The sequence below is a fragment of the Triticum aestivum genome, chromosome 5B, assembly GCF_018294505.1.
Source record: "Triticum aestivum cultivar Chinese Spring chromosome 5B, IWGSC CS RefSeq v2.1, whole genome shotgun sequence".
In the NCBI taxonomy this organism is placed as follows: Eukaryota; Viridiplantae; Streptophyta; class Magnoliopsida; order Poales; family Poaceae; genus Triticum; species Triticum aestivum.
Window position 1 is genome coordinate 63,827,069 of NC_057807.1, and position 14,699 is coordinate 63,841,767.

Here is a 14,699-nt window from a genome sequence, read left to right on the forward strand (position 1 = left end):
TAAGCAGTATGACTTATATCGCCCACAACTCACTTGTTTTCTACTCGTGCATATGACATCTACGCATAAAACCTGGCTCGGATGCCACTGTTGGGGAACGTAGTAATTTCAAAAAAATTCCTACGCACACGCAAGATCATGGTGATGCATAGCAACAAGAGGGGAGAGTGTTGTCTACGTACCCTCGTAGACCGAAAGAGGAAGCGTTAGCACAATGCGGTTGATGTAGTCGTACATCTTTACGATCCGACCGATCAAGTACCGAACGCAAGGCACCACCGACTTCAGCACACGTTCAGCCCGATGACGTCCCTCAAGCTCCGATCTAGCCGAGTGTTGAGGGAGAGTTTCGTCAGCATGACGGCGTGGTGACGATGTTGATGTTCTACCAACGCAGGGCTTCGCCTAAGCACCACTACGATAATATCGAGGTGGATTATGGTGGAGGGGGCACCGCACACGGCTAAAAGATCAAACATATCAATTGTTGTCTCTAGAGGTGCCCCCTGCCCCCGTATATAAAGGAACAAGGGGGAAGGCCGGCCAGCCTTGGGGTGCACCAAGGAGGGGAGGAGTCCTCCTCCTAGTAGGAGTAGGACTCCCCTCTTTCCTAGTCCAACTAGGAAAATGAAGGGGGAAGGAAGGAGAGGGAAAGGAGAAGGAAAGGGGGGGCGTGCCCCCTTCCCTAGTCCAATTCGGACCCCCTATAGGGAGGGGGCGTAGCTGCCCCTTGTGGGCTGCCTTCCCTCTTCCCTATGGTTCATGTAGGCCCAATAGTCCCCCCGGGGTTTCCGATAACCCTCGGCACTCCGATAAATACCCGAATCACTCAGAACCTTTCCGATGTCCGAATATAGTTGTCCAATATATCGATCTTTACGTCTCGACCATTTCGAGACTCCCCGTCATGTCCTAGATCTCATTCGGGACTCTGAACTACCTTCGGTACATCAAAACAAATAAAACTCATAATATAACTGTCATTGAAACTTTAAGCGTGCGGACCCTACGGGTTCGAGAACTATGTAGACATGACCGAGACACGTCTTCGGTCAATAACCAATAGCGGAACCTTGATGCTCATATTGGCTCCCACATATTCTACGAAGATCTTTATCGGTCAGACCGCATAACAACATACGTTGTTCCCTTTGTCATAGGTATGTTACTTGCCCGAGATTCGATCGTCGGTATCTTAATACCTAGTTCAATCTCGTTACCGGCAAGTCTCTTTACTCGTTCCGTAATACATCATCCCGCAACTAACTCATTAGTTGCAATACTTGCAAGGCTTAAGTGTTGTGCATTACCGAGAGGGCCCAGAGATACCTCCCTGACAATCGGAGTGACAAATCCTAATCTCAAATTACGCCAACCCAACAAGTACCTTCGGAGTAACCTGTAGAGCACCTTTATAATCACCCAGTTACGTTGTGACGTTTGGTAGCACACAAAGTGTTCCTCCTGTAAATGGGAGTTGCATAATCTCATAGTCATAGGAACATGTATAAGTCATGAAGAAAGCAGTAGCAACATACTAAACGATCGAGTGCTAAGTTAACGGAATGGGTCAAGTCAATCACATCATTCTCCTAATGATGCGATCCCATTAATCAAATGACAACTCATGTCTATGGCTAGGAAACATAACCATCTTTGATTAACGAGCTAGTCAAGTAGAGGCATACTAGTGACACTCTATTTGTCTATGTATTCACACATGTATTATGTTTCCGGTTAATGCAATTCTAGCATGAATAATAAACATTTATCATGAAATAAGGAAATAAATAATAACTTTATTATTTCCTCTAGGGCATATTTCCTTCAGAAACCACCTCAAAGTTATTCTTTCTGATCGATCTATTCAAGAGTCCGTAGTAAAATAACGCGAAGCTATTCTTTCCGTTCGATCTATCATAGAATTCGTACTAGAATAACACCTTAAGACACAAATCAACCAAAACCCTAATGTCACCTAGATACTCCAATGTCACCTCAAGTATCCGTGGGTATGATTATACGATATGCATCACACAATCTCAGATTCATCTATTCAAACCAACACAAAGTACTTCAAAGAGTACCCCAAAGTTTCTGCCGGAGAGTCAAGACGAAAACGTGTGCCAACCCCTATGCATAGGTTCATGGGCGGAACCCGAAATTGATCACCAAAACATACATCAAGTGGATCACGTGATATCCCATTGTCACCATAGATAAGCTTGGCAAGACATACATCAAGTGTTCTAAAATCCTTAAAGACTCAATCCGATAAGATAACTTCAAAGGGAAAACTCAATCCATTACAAGAGAGTAGAGGGGGAGAAACATCATAAGATCCAACTTTAATAGCAAAGCTCGCGATACATCAAGATCATATCACCTCAACAACACGAGAGAGAGAGAGAGATCAAACACATAGCTACTGGTACATACCCTCAGCCCCGAGGGTGAACTACTCCCTCCTCGTCATGGAGATCGTCGGGATGATGAAGATGGCCACCGGTGAGGGATCCCCCCTCTGGCAGGGTGCCGAAACAGGGTCCCGATTGGTTTTTGGTGGCTACAGAGGCTTGCGGTGGCAGAACTCCCGATCTATACTGTTCCTCGATGTTTTTAGGGTATATGGACATATATAGGCGAAAGAAGTCAGTCAGGGGAGCCATGAGGGCCCACGAGGGTGGGGGCACGCCCAGGGGCAGGCGCACCTCCCTGCCTCGTGGCCGCCTCGAAGCTTCCTTGACTTCAACTCCAAGTCTCTTGGATCACGTTCGTTGCAAAAATCATGCTCCCGAAGGTTTCATTCCATTTGGACTCCGTTTGATATTCCTTTTCTGCGAAACACTGAAACAAGGGAAAAAACAGAAACTGGCACTGGGCTCTAGGTTAATAGGTTAGTCCCAAAAATGATATAAAGGTGTTTAGTAAAGCCCAAAATCATCCGAAACAGATAATATAATAGCATGAATACTTCATAAACTATAGATACGTTGGAGACGTATCAGCCGTCGTGCTGAAGAAACTCTTCCTTGACCCTCTGCTGGATCAAGAGTTCGAGGGACATCATCGAGCTGAACGTGTGCAGAACTCGGAGGTGTCGTACATTCTGTACTAGATCGGTTGGATCGTGAAGACGTTCGACTACATCAATTGCTTTAACCTAACGCTTCCGCTTTCGGTCTACGAGGCTACGTGGACACACTCTCCCCCTCTCATTGCTATGCATCTCCTAGATAGATCTTGCGTGAGCGTAGGAATTTTTTTGAAATTGCATGCTACGTTCCCCAACAGTTATGCATTAGAGATAGCTGCATTCGCGTTAAATAGGGCACCATCTAAATCTATTGAGGTGACAACATATGAACTGTGGTTTGGCAACAAATCTATGCCGTCATTTCTTAAAGTTTGGGGTTGCGATGCTTATGTGAAAAAGCTTCATCCTGATAAGCTCGAACCCAAATCGGAGAAGTGCGTCTTCATAGGATACCCAAAAGAGACTGTTGGGTACACCTTCTATCACAGATCCGAAGGCAAGATCTTTGTTGCTAAAAATGGATCCTTTCTAGAGAAGGAGTTTCTCTCGAAAGACGTGAGTGGGACGAAAGTAGAACTTGATGAGGTAATTGTACCTTCTCTCAATTTGGAAAGTAGCTCATCAAAGAAATTTTTCCCGTGATGCCTACACCAACTAGATGAAGGAAATATGCCCTAGAGGCAATAATAAAGTTGTTATTTATATTTCCTTATATCATGATAAATGTTTATTATTCATGCTAGAATTGTATTAACCGGAAACTTAGTACATGTGTGAATACATAGATAAAACAAAGTGTCCCTAGTATGCTAGATGGTTAAGTTTCCTCGCCATAGACATGTGTTCTCATTTGATGAATGGGATCACATCATTATAGAATGATGAGATGGACAAGACCCATCCGTTAGCTTAGCATAATGATCGTTAAGTTTTATTGCTATTGCTTTGTTCATGACTTATACATATTCCTCCGACTATGAGATTATGCAACTGCCGGATACCGGAGAAACACCTCATGTGTTATCAAACGTCACAACATAACTGGGTGATTATAAAGATGCTCTACATGTGTCTTCAAAGGTGTTTTTTGGGTTGGCATAGATCAAGATTAGGATTTGTCACTCCGAGTATCGGAGAGGTATCTCTGGGCCCTCTCGGTAATGCACATCACTATAAGCCTTGCAAGCAATGTGACTAATGAGTTAGTTACGGGATGATGCATTACGGAATGAGTAAAGAGACTTGCCGGTAACGAGATTGAACTAGGTATGAAGATACCGATGATCGAATCTCGGGCAGGTAACATACCGATGACAAAGGGAATAATGTATGTTGTCATGCGGTTTGACCGATAAAGATCTTCGTAGAATATGTAGGAACCAATATGACAATGCAGGTTCCGCTATTGGTTATTGACCGGAATTATGTCTCGGTCATGTCTACATAGTTCTCGAACCCGTAGGTCCACACGCTTAACGTTCGATGACGATTTTTATTATGAGTTATGTGTTTTGGTGACCGAAGTTTGTTCTGAGTCCTAGATGAGATCACGGACATGACGAGGCATCTCAAAATAGTCGAGAGGTAAATATTGATATATTGGAAGGTGGTATTCGGACACCGGAATGGTTTCGAAGAGGTTCGGGGATTTTTTGGAGTACTGGGAGGTTACCGGAATGCCCCGGGAAAGTTCATGGGCCTCATGGGCCATAGAGGAGAGGAGAAGGCAGGCCATGGGAGGTGGCACCCCCCCCCAAGGGAGTCCTAATTGGACTAGGGGGAGGTGGCGCAGCCCCCCTTTCCTTCTTCCTCTCCCCCTCTTTCCCCTTTCCCCCTCTCCGTTGGAAGGAAGGAGGACCCGACTAGGACTGGGAGCCCTAGTGGGACTCCCCCCCCCCCACTTGGCGCGCCCCTAGGGCCCGCCGGCCTCCCTCTCCTCCTTCATATAAGGGGGCAAGGGGGCTCCCCAAAGCACAACAGTTGTTTCTTAGTCGTGTGTGGTGCCCCCCTCCACAGTTTACTCCTCTCGTCATTGTGTCGTAGTGCTTAGGCGAAGCCCTACGCGGATCACATCAGCATCACCATCACCACGCCGTTGTGCTAACGAAACTCTCCCTCGACCATCTGCTGGATCAAGAGTTCGAGGGACATCATCAAGCTGAACGTGTGCTGAATGCGGAGGTATTGTACGTTCGGTACTGTCATGGGAAATCTAGCTCCACGAACACCTATGGGACCATAGTCCCTTTTCGGTTCGGCGGGGGGCGGAGGTCCCACAAAGAGCAGATCGAGGCTTCACACACGAGCGATTTTACCCAGCTTCGGGCCGCACGGATGCGTAAAACCCTACTGCTGCTTGTGGTCGTGTTGATTTCTTGCTCGGCAGCTATGGGAGCTTCCAAACCGAGCGCCAGAACTATGGTGTGTCTAACCTCAGAATGTCCAACCTCAGAATGTCCAACCTCAGAATGTCCAACCCCCTCTACGTTGCGCATGGGCCTCCTTTTATATGCGAAAGGGGTTTCCAACAGGTGGCAACGTAGGTAAGGGTAAAAAGGGAATGTCGCTGTATCTGGTACAGCTGTTGGTACAGTGTCCCGCACCTAACTCTGACGGCAGGGGACAAGGGCATTAAATGCCCGTCTGTGTCGCCCAAACAGTGTGAAAAGGGACCGTCAGGGCCGTCTCCGTTCACCATGATGGCCGCCTTGCCATCGCTGTTGGCTTCCACGTACCCCAAGCTGCACAGCCGCCCGCCACGTGCACCCGGGAAGAACCCCAGGGCGACACATGGGTGGATGAGCTGGAGCGCGGGTACTGTGTGGCTGGCTGCCACGGCAAGTGCCTTGCCGCGGCCTTTGTCTTGTCGCGCCCGGCAAGCGCCTCTTGCCGGGGCTTTGGCCGTTCGTCCCGGCAAGCTCCTATTGCCGGGGCCTTGCTCTACCTTCCCGGCAAGCTCCTCTTGCCGGGGCCTTGCTTTCTCTTCCCGGCAAGCTCCTCTTGTCGGGGCCTTGCTCTATCTTCCCGGCAAGCTCCTCTTGCCGGGGCCTTGCTTTCTCTTCCCGGCAAGCTCCTCTTGCCGGGGCCTTGTCCCTTTGTCTTTGATTACTTTGTCCTTGAATGGCTCCAAAGGAAGAACTGATGATCTTGGCGGGCGCCCGGCAAGCCTTGCCGCGGGGCGCTGCGACCGTCCATGCACGAGTTCGGGGTACTAAGGTACCCCTACTTTAGTACACCGACAGGTACTAGATCGGCTGGATCTTGAAGACGTTCGACTATCAACCGCGTTAGCCTAACGCTTCTGCTTTCGATATACGTGGGTACATCGACACACTCTCCCCCTCTCGTTGATATGCATCTCCTAGATAGATCTTGCGTGAGCATAGGAAATTTTTTAAATTGCATGCTACGTTCCCCAACAGTGGCATCCGAGCCAGGTCTATGCGTAGATCATATGCACGAGTAGAACAGAAAGAGTTGTGGGCGAGAATAATAATACTGCTTACCACCAACGTGTTACTTTGATTCGGCGGTATTGTTGGATAAAGCGGCCCGGACCAACATTACATGACCACGTTCATGAGACCGGTTCTACCAACGTGCTTTGCACACAGATGGCTGGCGGGTGTCTGTTTCTCCAACTTTAGTTGAATCGAGTTTGACTACAGCTGGTCCTTGTTGAAGGTTAAAACAGCACACTTGACGAAAAATCATTGTGGTTTTGATGTGTAGGTAAGAATGGTTCTTGCTAGAAGCCCGTAGCAGCCACGTAAAACTTGCAACAACAAAGTAGAGGACGTCTAACTTGTTTTTGCAGGGTATGTTGTGATGTGAAATGGTCAAGACATGATGTGATATAAGTTATTGTATGAGATGATCATGTTTTGTAAAAGTTATCAGCAACTGGCAGGAGCCTTATGGTTGTCGCTTTATTGTATGAAATGCAATCACCATGTAATTGCTTTAGTTTATCACTATGTGGTAGCGATAGTTGTAGAAGCAATAGTTGGCGAGACGACAATGACGCTAGGATGGAGATCAAGGTGTCAAGCCGATGACAATGGAGATCACGACGGTGCTTTGGAGATGGAGATCAAAAGCACGAGATGATGATGGCCATATCATGTCACATATTTTGATTGCATGTGATGTTTATCATTTATGCATCTTATTTGGCTTACTACGGCGGTAGCATTATAATATGATACCTCACTAAATTTCAAGGTATAAGTGTTCTCCCTGAGTATGCACCGTTGCTACAGTTTGTCATGCCGAGACACCACGTGACGACCGGGTGTGATAAGCTCTACGTTCACATACAACGGGTGCAAGCCAATTTTGCACATGCAGAATACTCGGGTTAAACTTGAGGAGCCTAGCATATGCAGATATGGCCTCGGAACACTGAGACCGAAAGGTTGAACGTGAATCATATAATAGATATGATCAACACAGAGATGTTCACCATTCAAAACTACTCCATCTCACGTGATGATCGGACATGGTTTAGTTAATATGGATCGCGTGATTATTTAGATGACTAGAGGGATGTCTATCTAAGTGGGAGTTCTTAAGTAATGATTAATTGAACTTTAATTTATCATGAGCTTAGTCTTGATAGTTTTTTGCACATCTATGTTGTTGTAGATCAATGGCCCGTGCTATCGTTCCCTTGAATTTTAATGTGTTCCTAGAGAAAGCTAAGTTTAAAGATGATGGTAGCAATTACACGGACTGGGTCCATAACTTGAGGATTATCCTCATTGCTACATAGAAGAATTACGTCCTAGAAGCACCGCTAGGTGCAAGGTCTGTTGCAGGAGCAAATGCTGATGTTATGAACGTCTGGCAAGCTAAATTTGATGACTACTCGATAGTTCAGTGTGCCATGATTTACGGCTTAGAATCAGGACTTCAAAGATGTTTTGAACATCATGGAGCATATGAGATGTTCCAAGAGTTGTGTCGGATTTTGGGTTCCGGCAGACCCTTGAGGTTTGAACACTGGGGTGCGCGCGGAGATTTCGCTTCCTACCTACCTGCTCCCCACCGCCTCGCTAAGATCTAAGCTATGAAAAGAACAGCGCAAGAGACACAAAGTTTATACTGGTTCGGGCCACCGTCGTGGTGTAATACCCAACTCCAGTGTGTGGTGTGTGGATTGCCTCTTAGGCTGATGATAATGAACAATACAAGGAAGAACCACCTCGCGAGGGTGTTCTTGAGTTGGTGTGTGGAGTTCTACTTGGCCTCCTGTTTCTGGGTGATTGATCGATCCCTCGATGCTCTAGATTATCCACCGATGCTCTACCCTGTGGGTGGCTAGTCCTATTTATAGGCAAAGGCCCTGGGCCTCTCCCCAAATATTGAGCGGGAAGGGCGCCAACAATTGGCCATTTTGAAGGGGAACATCTGGTACACTTATCCTGACTAAAGTTGGTCCTCGCCTGCCAAAGGCTCTGGTGGTGACGCCCGCTTGGGCTCCACAGTGACTTCTTCCCTGCTGTTGGACTGGTCTTGGTGTCGTTGCACCGAAACGGGTGCCTTTGGTTGATGCTCTCGCCTGCGCTTGCCCCCTTTGCACCAAAGAGGAAAGGAGGACACTGCGCGGGCTGGCGCCCGCCTGGTGCCCTTGGTCGTCATGGCTTGCGTCATGGGCACCTCGTGAGGTACCCCGCCTTGATCTCTCCGCCTCCTCGTGAGCCAGCCTGATGAGGCCGTGCCGGAGGAAGCTCCGTGTAGTCCGCCCCGCGAGGCTTGGCCCCTCGCGAGGCTCTTGAGCTTGTGTTGGTGAAGATGGGCCGTGCTGGGCCCCTTCTTGAGCCATGCCGCAGGCCGCAGGTAGGCAAGTCTGGGGACCCCCGTTCCCAGAACGCCGACAGTAGCCCCCGGGCCCAAGGCGCGCCCGGACTTGGTCGTGCAGAGAGGCGAAAGGGCAAGGGCGAAGCGCCGCGGGCCCTAACAACCTGCGGTCTTGGGCGTCGCGTGGCGGTTGATTGGAGGTGGATGTCTCCACTTCCCCACAATGCCTCAGCAACTGCATGGATTTGACAAGTCCCTACATGCAAAACGGGTCATGATTACCTGCGATCGTGGTGGCTGACGGTTGGCCTTCGCCAGCTATAAGTACGGAACGGCGCGCGCCCTTCCAGTCCATCTCTTCTTGCTTCTCCTCCTCCCCAGTCCTTGCTCCCTCTTGCTGCGATGGCTCCGATCCGCTGGTTCTCGGCGGCAGAAAAGGGAAAGGTTCCCCGAGAGGAACCAGACCCGCTCCTGCCGAAGAAACGGCTCGCCACCCGCCGAGACGAGGGAGCCCATCAGGTGGTGTCGAGGCCCTGGTGCGAGCGGCCGCCGCCGGGGTTCCCGCTCCCCTTGTACACCCACATTCAGGGCGCTGAAGAAGTGGATGCCGATCGCCGCGGGCGGCGCCGCCGTCGGCGCCGACGGGTCATGAAGGTGTGGGTCGTCCCCCCTGGAGTCCACATCGAGTGCTCCTCCCGATAGTTCGTGCTCCATGCCGCCATGCCTCCTCAGTCTTGGATTCGCCTTCCTCCCTTCTTCTCCTCCATCAACACGCGGGGAGAACTCCTGGAACTCGGCGTGCTGCGGCGCCCTCACGACCGAGACAGAGGTCGCAGTCGTTGCCCCGGGCGAGGTCTTCATGACCCGCGGCTGGGGCGAGATCGCCCGGGTCTGCAGGAAAAGAGGCGCCTTCGCAATCCACTTGGAGTATGATGGCGCTTCGGTGATGTTCTTCAAGGTCTTCGACGCGAACGGGCGCCGGCTGGAGTGCTGCCCCGAGAGGGGTAGTCGGGACCCTGCTAAGGAGAGGGCGAGGCCCGTCGACCGCTCCCTTGGTGGCTCCTCAGGCAGCGGAGGTGTCGGAGGAGCCAGTGACTCCAAAGACGAGCGACGACAGCTACGAGCCCCCGAGCCGGCTCCGCTCCTGGAGCAGGGCGGGCTCGTCGGGCCGTCGCCGACTCTGATCAGGATGGGGTTGGCGCTGGTCCCTGACGGCCCACTTTTGATGATGGTGTCTTTTGCAGGGCGCGCATAGTTAGCGTCCTTCTAGGACCTGTTCCCTGCGAGGAATCAAAGACGCGCCCCATGGGGGCTTGTAAGGTGCATGTGATCCTGTTTGTTAACATAATCCTTGCCGTAGAATTGTGCGAGCTCCTCATTCCGTCTTAGCTCAGTCCTCCCTTTCGAACCTCGCGAGGGCTTGGTGCTCTGCGCCGACATGCCCCAGTCCCAAGGCAGCTTCAGCTGTCGCTGGTATGCCAGGTCGTGATGCCGTGGTCAAGGCCAGGAGGTGAGCGACCCGGGGTCTGGTAAGAGCCCGTGAGTCGCGATGCTCAGGAGGTCCCCTTTGGCTCTCAAGCAGCCCTCGTTTAGTGAGAAAGGAGAGCGGCGTCGCTAACACGGGATAGCATTAGGTGCGGGGATGGTGCCACGGTAGCTGGTGCTTCCGGGAGGTGACTTATCTCGAGAGTCAGGGCCGCTCCTAGTGTGTTGCTGGGTCCGTGCATCGGCAGGCGTGAGGTTGCTTGGCGAGGTCCTTGCGTGCCCTCCCCTCTCGCCTTTGCCCCCCTTTCTGCTCTACGTCCTCGGTTCCCGGCCCTCGAGCTAGTCTCAGCCGTCGCTGGTATGCCAGGTCGCGATGCCGTGGGCAAGGCCAGAGGGTGAGTGAGGGAGTCCCGGATTAGGGGGTGTTCGGATAGCCGGACTATGCCTCCCGCTGGACTCCAGGACTATAAAGATACCAGATTGAAGACTTGGTCCCGTGTCCGGAGGGTTCTTTCCTTGGCGTAGAAGGCAAGCTAGGCGTGCGGATATTCAAGATCTCCTACCAATGTAACCGACTCTGTGTAACCCTAACCCTATCCGGTGTCTATATAAACCGGAGGGTCGTAGTCCATAGGACAACATACAACTTCATCATCATACACAATCATACCGTAGGCTAGCTTCTAGGGTTTAGCCTCCTTGATATCGTGGTAGATCTACTCTTGTACTACCCATGTCATCAATATTAATCTAGCAGGAGTAGGGTTTTACCTCCATCGAGAGGGCCCGAACCTGGGTAAAACAAAGTGTCCCTTGTCTCCTGTTACCATCCGACCTTGATGCACAGTTCGGGACCCCCTACCCGAGATCCGCCGGTTTTGACACCGACATTGGTGCTTTCATTGAGAGTTCCTCTGTGTCGTCGCCTTTAGGTTTGATGGCTCCTTTGATCATCAACGACGATGACGTCCAGGGTGAGACTTTTCTCCTTGGACAGATCTTCGTCTTCGGCGGCTTCGCTCTGCGAGCCAACTCGCTTGGCCATCTGGAGCAGATCGAAAGCTACGCCCCTGGCCATCAAGTCAGGTTTGGAAAGTTAAACTACACGGCGGATATCCGCGGAGACTTGATCTTCGACGGATTCGAGCCACAGCCAAGCGTGCCGCACTGTCAAGAAGGGCATGATATAGCTCTGCTCCCGAACAGTGTCCTGGAGGCCGCATACGCTCCGGCCCCGATCCTTGATTCAGAGCCCACGACGTCCGTTGAGGAAGAACGGTTGGACGTCACCTCAGGGGCTGCGACGTTAAAGGCAAACGAGCCAAACGCCGGTCCCGCACTCCGCGTTGCCCATTACTCCAAGGAGCCAGATTCTTCTCCGGACTCCGGGCCTTCCACGCCCCCGCCGATCGACTCTAATTGGGCGCCTATAATGGAGTTCACCGCCGCGGACATCTTTCAGTGCTCACCTTTTTGTGACATCTTGAATTTTCTCAAGTCTCTCTCTTTATCAGGAGAGCCCAGGTCGGATCACGGTCTGCGAGGTTGGGACTCGGACGATGAAGAAATTCAAAGCCCACCCACCACCCACTTAATACCCACTGTCGACGATTTAACCGACATGCTCGACTTCGGCTCCGACGACCTCGACGGTATGGACGACGAATACGGAGACGAACCGGCACCAGCACCCACAGGGCACTGGATATCCACCACACACAATGACGTACTCATGGTGGATACACCGGAAAATATTGACAATGAGGAAAAAGGGGGTGAAAAGAAGAGTGAACCCTCCGAGAAGCACTCAAAGCGGCGACGTAAACGCCGAGCTAAACCCTGCCTCGATCAACACCCTGCCCTAGAGCAGGACGATTCGGCAGATGACGAACACGTCTCCAAACAGCCGTCTGAACATGGCAACACGGACAGAGAAGACGTACAGTCTTCCCCCGGTCATAAACAAACTCCAGACGATACCACGCCGGATAAAACCATGGAGCGGAAGAATCTCCAAGAAAGGCTCGCGGCCACAATACGCAGCCTAAAAAAACAGAAGCAAAAGCTAAAGACGGCGGAAAATGCACTCAAGACAAGATGGAGCAAAGTAATCAAAACCGCAGACAAATACAGCGGCAGCCGCCGGACCAAAAGCTATCCGAAGAGAAAGTTATTGCCCGAATTCGATCAAGAGGCCCTAGAGCCCCCAAATTTGAAAAATAAAAATGTTGCACGGTCGGATGGACGACCTACCAACCACTTCAAATCGGCAAACGGCGCCGCACACAATGCGGCATGCGATCCAATTAAAGATTCGCATCATGCCCCAGCCAGATCGATTTACGGGCAAAAGAAGCACGCTCCCATGAGCAATGCGCAAAACACACCATCAGAATCCGGCGCAACCAAATACAGGGGTGCCTCACACCCCCTATGCTTCACCGATGAGGTTCTGGAATATGAATTCCCAGAGGGGTTTAAACCCGATAACATAGAGTCATATGATGGAACAACAGACCCTGGAGTCTGGATCGAGGATTATATCCTCCACATACATATGGCTAGAGGAGATGATCTCCACGCCATAAAATATTTACCTCTTAAGCTCAAAGGGCCAGCTCGGCACTGGCATAAAAGCCTTCCCGAAAATACAATCGGAAGTTGGAAAGATCTCGAGGACGCTTTCCGAGCAAATTTTCAAGGGACCTACGTCCGTCCCCCGGATGCGGACGACCTCAGTCACATAACTCAGCAATCCGGAGAATCAGCTCGGCAGTTCTGGAACAGATTCCTCACTAAAAAGAATAAAATAGTGGATTGTCCGGACGCCGAAGCCCTAGCGGCTTTCAGGCACAACGTCCAAGACGAATGGCTAGCCAGACACCTCGGCCAGGAAAAACCAAGAACAATGGCCGCTCTCACAAGCCTCATGACCCGCTTCTGCGCGGGAGAAGACAGCTGGTTGGAGCGATGCAGCCCCAGCGACCCAAGTACATCAGAAATCAGAGATGGAAATGGGAAGCCGCGACGAAATAAGGATCATCGCCGAATCAAAAAGAAAAGTCTGAAGAGCACGGCAGTCAACGCCGGATTCAAAAGCTCAAATCACAATCAGACAAAACCAACCCCTCCGGATAATAGGGAAGATCCGTCCAGCCTAAAAAGAATCATGGACAGGATATGTCAGATACACAACACTCCTGGGATACCTGCTAATCATACCCACAGAGACTGTTGGGTTTTCAAACAGTCCGGAAGGCTCAACGCCGAATACAAGGGGATAGACACACATGGTGAGGAAGAAGACGAACCCCAAAAGCAGCATAACAGGAAGCAAAAGAAATTCCCACAAGAAGTCAAAACAGTGAACTCACTTCACATAACAAGGCATGAGGTACCCATAAAGGTCCGCATATTCAAGCCTAAACCTCAGGCGTCCCGCCATTGGTCATTAAAGCCAATAATTTTCAATAAGCTAGACTATTCTTGAAACATCAAGCATGCGGGACGAATCGCCCTGGTACTTAAACCAATCATAGACGGATTCCAGTTTACCAATGTCCTCATGGACGGGGGCAGTGGACTAAACTTGATATATCAAGATACAATTCACAGCATGGGCATAAACCCAGGAAGAATCCGTCACAGTAAAACCTCCTTTCAAGGGGTAGCACCCGGCCCGGACACCCATTGCATGGGTTTTATCCGGATGACAGTTATATTTGGCTCTGCCAATAACTTTCGTCGTGAAAAGCTGATCTTCCACATAGTCCCGTTTGCAAGTCGCTATCAAGCACTACTGGGACGAGGAGCCTTCGCGCGCTTTAACGCAATACCGCATTACGCATCCCTAACGCTAAAGATGTCAGGTCCTCGAGGCATCATCTCTTTAAAGGAAACGCACTAAAATACGTTTCCTCCAAAAGGAGGATTGTGCGGCGGCCTAAACAGCCGCACAATAAAATGGCCTCGCCAGTCAACAGACTTTTTTTGATATAAGTCACAGAAGGCCGTAGACCCGGACTCCATGAGTTCGGCAAAAGCCCATCATCATTGTAGGCTTATCACGCCATACCAGGGGCTGAACACAGAGACAATAAAGCTCGACCTCATTTCTTTCTTACTTTATATTTTGTTTATTATTCTTTTTGTTCCGCACGACCCATTTTCAATTTAAATTCTTCTCTTTTACAGATGAATGTCGTACGGCGCCCGTCCAGGACACGGCACAGCAGAGACACAGGCGCAGACGTGCAGTAGGGACCCGCTCAAAGGATTATTTTTAGATTAAGGCCCTGCGTAAACCTTTTTTACTGTCTCTTGCTGTTATACATCCCCTGGTTCATTTTACCATAACCAAGGAGGAGACTGGCGT